The sequence below is a fragment of the Hylaeus volcanicus genome, chromosome 7 (assembly GCF_026283585.1).
Source record: "Hylaeus volcanicus isolate JK05 chromosome 7, UHH_iyHylVolc1.0_haploid, whole genome shotgun sequence".
NCBI lineage: Eukaryota > Metazoa > Arthropoda > Insecta > Hymenoptera > Colletidae > Hylaeus > Hylaeus volcanicus.
The window spans coordinates 15694214-15702211 of NC_071982.1; the positions used below are offsets into that span (position 1 = coordinate 15694214).

General features: G+C 47.0%; 1 protein-coding gene across 9 annotated transcripts in view; it reads left to right on the plus strand.

Annotated features, from left to right (window-relative positions):
- LOC128880276 (uncharacterized) overlaps nt 1-7998 on the plus strand; it is a 162783-nt gene that overhangs the window by 102481 nt on the left and 52304 nt on the right. The window lies entirely within an intron of this gene.

Here is a 7998-nt window from a genome sequence, read left to right on the forward strand (position 1 = left end):
TTCTAAAATATCCACTAAAAACCTCGACGACCCATTAATGATATGCAAAAGCCAGTTCCGCGAGAATTCCCCTCGAAATGTGACCCATTCACCGGTCAACGACTAAGTAATCCCGCTAATGGGCTCCTCCTGCTCGATTCCCGGCCCCTATCCCGTATTAACGCGCGCATCTCGACAAAAACCATAATTACCGCTTTGATCTAGGACCGATGCTCCTCGAGTGATTGCACGATACGCATGTTTGCCCAAAAACGTGGCAACGATCGCATCACGCGAGCAGTCACGGATCGCGACGGGCTCGTGCTTGGCGATAGTCGATATGGTTTTATTTTCCGCCATGAAGAAAATTGAATTTCAAAGCGGGGCAGCGTCGAGAGTCGATCGAGGCATACAATGTTCCTGGTGCATCGATTTTCTTTTCTCGTTTCATCCACCGCGTCGTCCAGGGCTACTCCACCCCCCCCCCCCTGTTCTGTCTCTCCAATTTCATCGCGGGATTCCTGCGGTTCCACGGTGAACCGCGTAGAAAAACCCCGTACAAGATACGCCGGGCTTGTACGACCGCTGTATACCGCTTTTTAACGTTCTGCCGCGCGAGCTGAGACGTCCATACAAGAACCCCTCGACGGGAGGGGGGGACCCGCGAAAAAATCCCCCGCGAAGGCACGAGCGATCGATCGCGTTCGATCACTCGGATATTACGGGACGGGAGCTTTTTTCGTCGATGAAAAGCTCCGCGATGCGAAGAGTCGTCTCGAGAGGGTGTCGGAGGATTCCAGAAATGAGAGTAATTTTCACGATTTTATTCCTGAGAAAGTAAACCACGTACGATCGAATGACTTAGTGGAGCGGGTTTGGCAAAGTGGATGACACAAGGTGAAAGAACTTGTCGAAATAAGTTTGGACATTATTGGGATTAATGAAAACAATTTTTGTTGCGGGTCGTATCCTCAGAATGAATTCCCAAAGAAGACTCGCAACGTCGCCGTCTTTGTATCGAGCGTGCATTATGCTCGTGTTTGAGATCTCGCGTTGTTCGTATTGTTTTTGTGCCCTGTTCGTGTATCGTGTTCCATTCGGCCACCGAGTACGTGTCGTAATTTGTACTGTCTTCGTGTCATAATGTCCTTGTACCGCGCTCTGCGCAGCGCTCGTATCATTTACTTTTTTCCCCCTCCCCGGACACGGTTCTTATACTTTACTCGCACTCGTACCATAGATTTTCTTTTGGATATAATTTTCGTACCGTTACTGCATCGTGTCACTATAAATTCGTCATACTTCCGCGGAACATTTCTTTTTCTACGTTTACCTGACACGGCTGTTGCAACATTGTCGTATCAACATCTTCCATTGTATAGCTGCTCTTCGACTATGCCGAACCGTCCTCGCACCTTCTCGATATTATTCTCGTACTATCCTGGTACATCCCCCCCCCCTCCCCCCCTCATATTATCCTTATAGTATTACCACATGATGCTCATGTTGCTCTGATACCACCCCTGCATTTCTCCTCTGATGTCTTTGTGTCGCCTTTCTATCGTTTTTCGTTGCACTCTTTTTGGTCTATTTATCTTGGTGGTGCACCATTGGCTTCATTTTCTACCATTTTTAGAATAGTAGTATCTGCATAGTATGCCACCGACGGCATCGCCATAGAGTCCTGGTGGTGTAGTAATCGAGAAGAGTGGTGAAACGGCATACTTGAGGAAATCGTAGAACCCTAGCTATCGATAGGTAATAATACTACCATGGTGGTGGAAATTCCGCGGCTTATTCTAGATTGAAGATACCTTCATTTCTGGAGATGAGTGGTTCTTAAAGTACAGCCTTAATTGGAGCTATTTAATTTAAAATCGATACAAAGTAGGCGAATGTAATAGCCCTTGTTCCAATATCAACATCGCTCATATACTCATGGATCATTCTATTGGCCCCTACAGAGCACAGAAATACTATTATCATCAATCCAATTTCTCCTCCGTTTAAAAAATATTCTTGAGGACGTCCCAGTGCCCTAAGCCCGTGGGTCACCAGAGGCTTCGTTCGAGCCTGATCGAATTCTGACCGCAGGATCTTCATCGCCGCGCCCGTGATCTCAAAGACAGTTTCAATAAAGCCTTCCCAAGGTCGCGAGCCGTCTGTTGCATCGACCCACGATCCTGTCAGCGAAAATGAAGCCTCGGTTAACCGGTGGCTAACTGGAGTTCCTGCAATCATGTTCGCAGATTGTCCTTGGGATAAAATCTACGGGGCCTCCGTGTCGTTTCGTACCCTCGTTACGGGCTAATGGAAAGGGGGCGAACACATCGCTGGAAAACTCCCGATTGAACCGTCGAGTTATGCAAATACGGAAATTAATCTCTACCGTGGTGCCTAGGAACTGATTTAATCGATTTATTCTCGCTACAATGTTGCGTTTTAATCCTCCCGGTAATCAAGTTAATTATTTCGACAAGGCGCTATGTCTGTACACGAGATTGATGAGGAAATTTGTTTCCTAGTTGTGTGGCGCGTTAAGTGAACGACCATGGAGGATATTAGAATTAATGTAATCGTATGCATAGAAGGACTATTGCTTCCTCGTGCACACCTGCGGCATCTGAAAATAGATCATGGTTTAGAACGTAGCTTGTATGAGGCAAACTTTTTGTATTATGTTTAATAGTAGCGCAATGAGAGATTGACCAAAAGAGGTGCATCGTCATCCTCTTAGGGCACTATTGGTAGCTTGGTGCTGGTATAAATTACAAACAGCTAAAATAAGACACAAACAGGTTCCGTTTATTTAGAACACATTCTGCGTTTCTAACTTAAAGTTTAAATACTTTCATAACTATAGTCTTTTGACTCTGTAAGGGTAGTATAATCAATAGTCTTTTAATCGAAGAACCCTGTGATGGATTCATTGAGATTCAAATAAAAAGTTCAACTAACTTCCATGCCGAGTTCGATAAATCAAAGTTCAAAATGTGTAGAGACCTCGCAGAGTTATTTGAATGCATAAAAATGTCAAAAATGGTTTCTTTCAAGATTCTGAATCAATCCTAATTCTGCTTGTCATTCAACCGTCTCCTGTCCGGACAGGAATTCATCCGCGGGCTCCTAGTCGTTTGTTTGCCATCGTGGCCATCAATTCACGAGTCGTTTGCTGCCCGTTTATCGATTGCCCTCATTCATCAGGCTTTTGAAGCAGCGGAGAGTAATTAGCGCGTCGAAGTACCGGTAATTAATTTGTTTCTAGGTTGCCTCCCATTACGAACTGGTTTTTCATAAGGTTCCCTGGCAAAACTGACTTGCATAATTGAAATAAAAGTAAATATCAATAATAGAAAAAAAAAATGATAGACGATGCCGACTAATTGTTCGTTAAAAAGTAACATTTGGATGTGATACGTTATGGTCGTGGAGAACGCGCCAACGTAGACGGGTACTTGGTAAGATTTAGGGCCAACGCCCAGAACCCAGCTCTCCTGTTGCCCTTTTTATACACACGTGGACACAAGACGACGGGGCCCGCTGAGTAGCTCCAGCGGTTTAGGACCAGACTGGGCCATAGGCGTGACCGAAAAATTCAAGCCCAACATTGAAGTCTCCACTTTCCTTGCAACTCCATCCTACGATTCAAAGTCTCGATATTATAGTCTGATACTTCTAGACATTTCCTAGGTATCCTAACTTCTACCCTAGGTCCTACACTAATTTCTAATAGCAGGATTTACAGCTTCTCCAGTATCGTGTCCTACGATTCCAATCCCAAAATTTAGGAGCGCGAAGTATAATTCTGGCTACCGTACGATCGCAAACGACACGAAACAACAGGATTCGAATCCTGGTTGCAATCAGCGTAACTCCTACATTCACTGGGGCTCCGAGGTATTCCCACGTTGCACGGGTCGATCTGCATACAGAATTCCATCAAAAGCTTGATCCAAGGGTTACTCTCTCCCCTGGTGACCTATCGACACGATCCCTGACCCCCATCGGCCAGGTCGATGGATCTCACGCAAGAACTCTTGCACCAACTCGGCCTGCAACGCACTCGCAAACACGACGCTCGAACCGAGCGACGCGCAGTCGCGCATCTGGTCGATCAGGGTCGCCAAAATTGGTTCGTTTTTATTCAATTGGTTCCTAGAGCAAATTGTAGGGTCCTTTGGTAATTTAGATCTGATATTGATGTATCAATATACATGACCCTGTCTTCCATTTAAATTGTTCGGATATTTAATATGGCAGTGGTACAGATATAGGTAACATTATTAGGAAGTTCATGAGTGATGACTGTGATGAGTCACTCCTAGTATCAAGCAAGGAACCTTTATGTCAATAGCTTTTCATTCCATTATATTTGATCAAAAATGCAATGGCATCGACATCCACGATTTTCTAGTACACCACTCCTGAGATAGAGAGCAAAACAAAGGTCAACGTCCCTACACGCGTACAATTTCGTAACTATTTCATATTGTAACCATTTTTCACATTTTTTAACTCACTCCAGTCTATTTTTTTCTGTTAATTTTTCCGAAATTTCCTCCATTTTCGCGTGCAATTCTCACGAATCCACCCCTGCGGCCTCGCCTTTCTCACGAATCCGGCCCTACGCCAATGGTAGCGCTCGCGCGCGCGCGCGCGAAGGGAAGAGGCACGAAGCACGAAAAAGAGTTTGCCATCGGGCGAACACTTTCCAGCGCGGCGAGCGCACGGAGTTCCACGACCGCGTTTCGGGACAACAGCACGCCGGTACCCAACCAACGTGGGGGCCCCCCGTCCTTGGTCCGTGTCAGTGGCATAGACCATACAGGGCCTGTTCAAGGTCGAACCGAGGCGAGCCGAGTGTCAGCGAGGAGACACGAGGGGCCCGAGCCGAGCGCAACCGAGGGGACTCGGGCCCTCGTCTCGGCCAGCGAACGGCCACTGGAGCCCATCGCGTGGGGCGTGGTGGGGAGGGTGGGATGGAGGGAGGGGGGTGGGGTGGAGCGGTGGTGAGCCGATCGAGGGCCTCAGCCAAGTGTCATCCTATACCCGTGTGCCTGCCACGTCGTTTCGCAGCGTCTTAACGCACATTAATACACGCTCTCTGTGTACACTAAGACGACACCCGCCTTCGCCCGTGGTTTTCGTTTCTTTCTCGGCTCTCGATACTTTTCCTTTTTTTCACTCTGTGTCCGCCTTCTGTCTTGCTATTTTTTTTCTTCCCCTCTCGCCGGTTGGCTTCCTCTTGCCCTTCCGCCGCGTCTTCTTTCGACGGTTCGCCTGCTGTCGTTGGTCGTTTTTCGATCTTTCGTGGGTCTCTTTGCGGGCCACTGCGACCACTCGGGACTCCTGCCGGGATGTTTACCGAGAACCGAGATTTTCGCGTTAATTCCTGACGGGCGACGAATCAAACGGATATCCAGATACGAAATCTCGGCGAACGTGATCGATCGGTACACGCTGCAGGAGATTCAGGGGTCGACGACTCCGGGCCAACGACTCGAGAGGAGCTCGACGGCGGGGGATGATTCGAGTGGACGATTTTTCTTGCTAATTGGCCCGTGGTTCGATCGTTGGTGAATTTTTACGTAGAATTAATTTCGAGAGGGTTTAATAGACTGGTTAAATTGATTTCAAATCCCAGCGAGGTTTCGTTGATTTTCCAATGCGGAAAGCTCGCCACTGATGCTTCCCTATTTCATACTCTTATTCTCAAAAGCGATAACTTCGAATCTCAGTAACTGGTCAGTTCCGTTTCTCGTCGCTTTCCATCGGAAAGACATAACTGGCGGCGTAGAAAAGCTCTCCGAGTCGCGAATGTTGGCTTTACAGTTAAATCCAGGCTCCCAGCAGCCGCGCCCGGGATCGGACCTTTTGGTAATTCCTGGATTTATAGCGGCCGGTTCCACGAAGGCTGCAATTTCAGGGATCGCTGTGGGACGTAACCGGCGTTCGTGGTACGACCTTCCTTGGCCAAGGATTACGGCAGAACCGCCGACCGCTTTCAGCAATCCCTCTCTCTGCGTGGACCGGTGGTGTGTTCGTGATCGTCTGATGTAACAGGTTTCGCCTGGCCATGGCAATCGAGCCACGGAGAAGCAAACAGTGGATTTCAAGGTTATTTAATAACAGGAGGAACCAATGGGGAGCACTTACCCGCATGCGATGATTAAATCCTTTTCATCTGGACCATTAGGTGACTGAAAAATCCACAGGAAGTTTACAGAGATTCATTTTCATTTTCAGGGATTGGATATTAAGCCATTAGGACATAATAATCTTAGGTGCAATTATTAGGCGATCTTGAGAGTCACGTGTCAGGATGGAGATTGAACCAAATTTTAGATTTTCCAAAATTTCTCTTTAGGGTTATTTCAGTCTTATGTAATTATAGAGTCAATTCCACTTCACTCAATTATAATTCAAGTCCCCTACACTCGAGACCAACTCCGTTAACTCGCAAACGTGTTACTCAAGCCCCAACATCAATGGTTACAGAAATGTTCGAGTTTCAATTACGGTGCAACCGTCAGCCATGTGTCAGGGTCGATGGAACTCGACGCCATAAAAGGGTTAAACCCGATACGGCGGCCATTGCACGTGAGTTCCGTTAAATCGACCCCCATTGACGCGCCGTGGTCACCAATTTTCGCGCGTCCTTCCGGTCGTTGCGCGCTCGTTGGTGGCACGTCGTTAATGCAAAGTAAATCGCGCGGCCCCGGAACACGCGACTTGTCGCGCGTCAACAGGCCTGGCAATGAGCGACGCTGTCACGTCGTTCGAGATAACGGGCCACCTGGCCAAATAGGCCTTCTCCGTGTCCCATCCCGTGGGGCACCGAGGTTCGATAACACTGGCCGTTTCGAGTCGAACGTCGATCCATATTCCATCGCTGATCGTTCTGGATGGAAACGTTTGTTCCCCGTAACGAGGCGCGTCGTTAGGATTCTCGCGACTTGGGCCCTTTCAGGGGAAATGGGCCTTGGAACGGGACTCGGCATTCGAGACGGACGGAGCCCGAGGAGAATAGTTTAATCGATTGCACTTCCAAACGGCCATGTTCGATGGAATGTAGCGAGACTGTTCCAGGGAACACGGTTCTGGAATTTTCACTAACCTTGCTTGGAAAGAAGGGTTTATCTGAGATCTATGCGATGACGTGCTACTCGTGACGAAAATAATAGATTCTGAATAATAAACATTTATGTAGTCACGGAGCACATTCTCGAATTATCTTTTACCACGATATGAGCCTTCTTCCGTACAGTAATTAACAAAAATAAATTTATACATATTATACGAAAAGCACTGGTCATCCTACTTCGCGGGAACCGTTAAGGTTCCGTCGAGAATTAACTGACGTCGCGCCGTTAAAAAGTCTCCCAAAAGCGGTCACCGCTCCTTTCGACTTTTATTTCTCTTGGAGCGTTCGCGTCGATACCATTGAGGACCTCCGTTCTCCAGTCGATAATGCAGCCTTTGTGACATTGAAAAAGGCCCCGGTGCAGCTCCTCTACCTTTTTTCCAAGCGACAACCGTAAAAAGGCAATTATGGTAATCGGGAGATGAGTCGGTCGAGCGTAAAGGGATATTTTCGGTGGTTGCTTTAATTTCGTCGAACGTCCACTGGCCATGGGAGATAACGTTACGCTGGTAATTGGTTCGCAGTGTTGGCTTCCAATAGAAATAAAAGCAATCAAGACCGGATTGCTCGATAGGAACGGAGCGTAGGGAGTAGGAGGAATAAAGGTATTGCTTTATGCACAAGTCAGCTGGTTACTCTTCTTCAGGGAATTTTATTGTTAACAAATGATAAAAATGGATTTCGTTTTCCTTATTCCAATATGATAGGAGATGTATATGTAGCTATAGAATAGATTACGACCATTACACGATATCAACGAATAAATAATTGGTACATGTTCGAATAAAAATAGTTCCAAAAACCAATAGAATTTCCACTCAGAAAATGGTTTGCAATACAATTCTATAGTCAAAGGTTTTAATTCAAGTGTATGT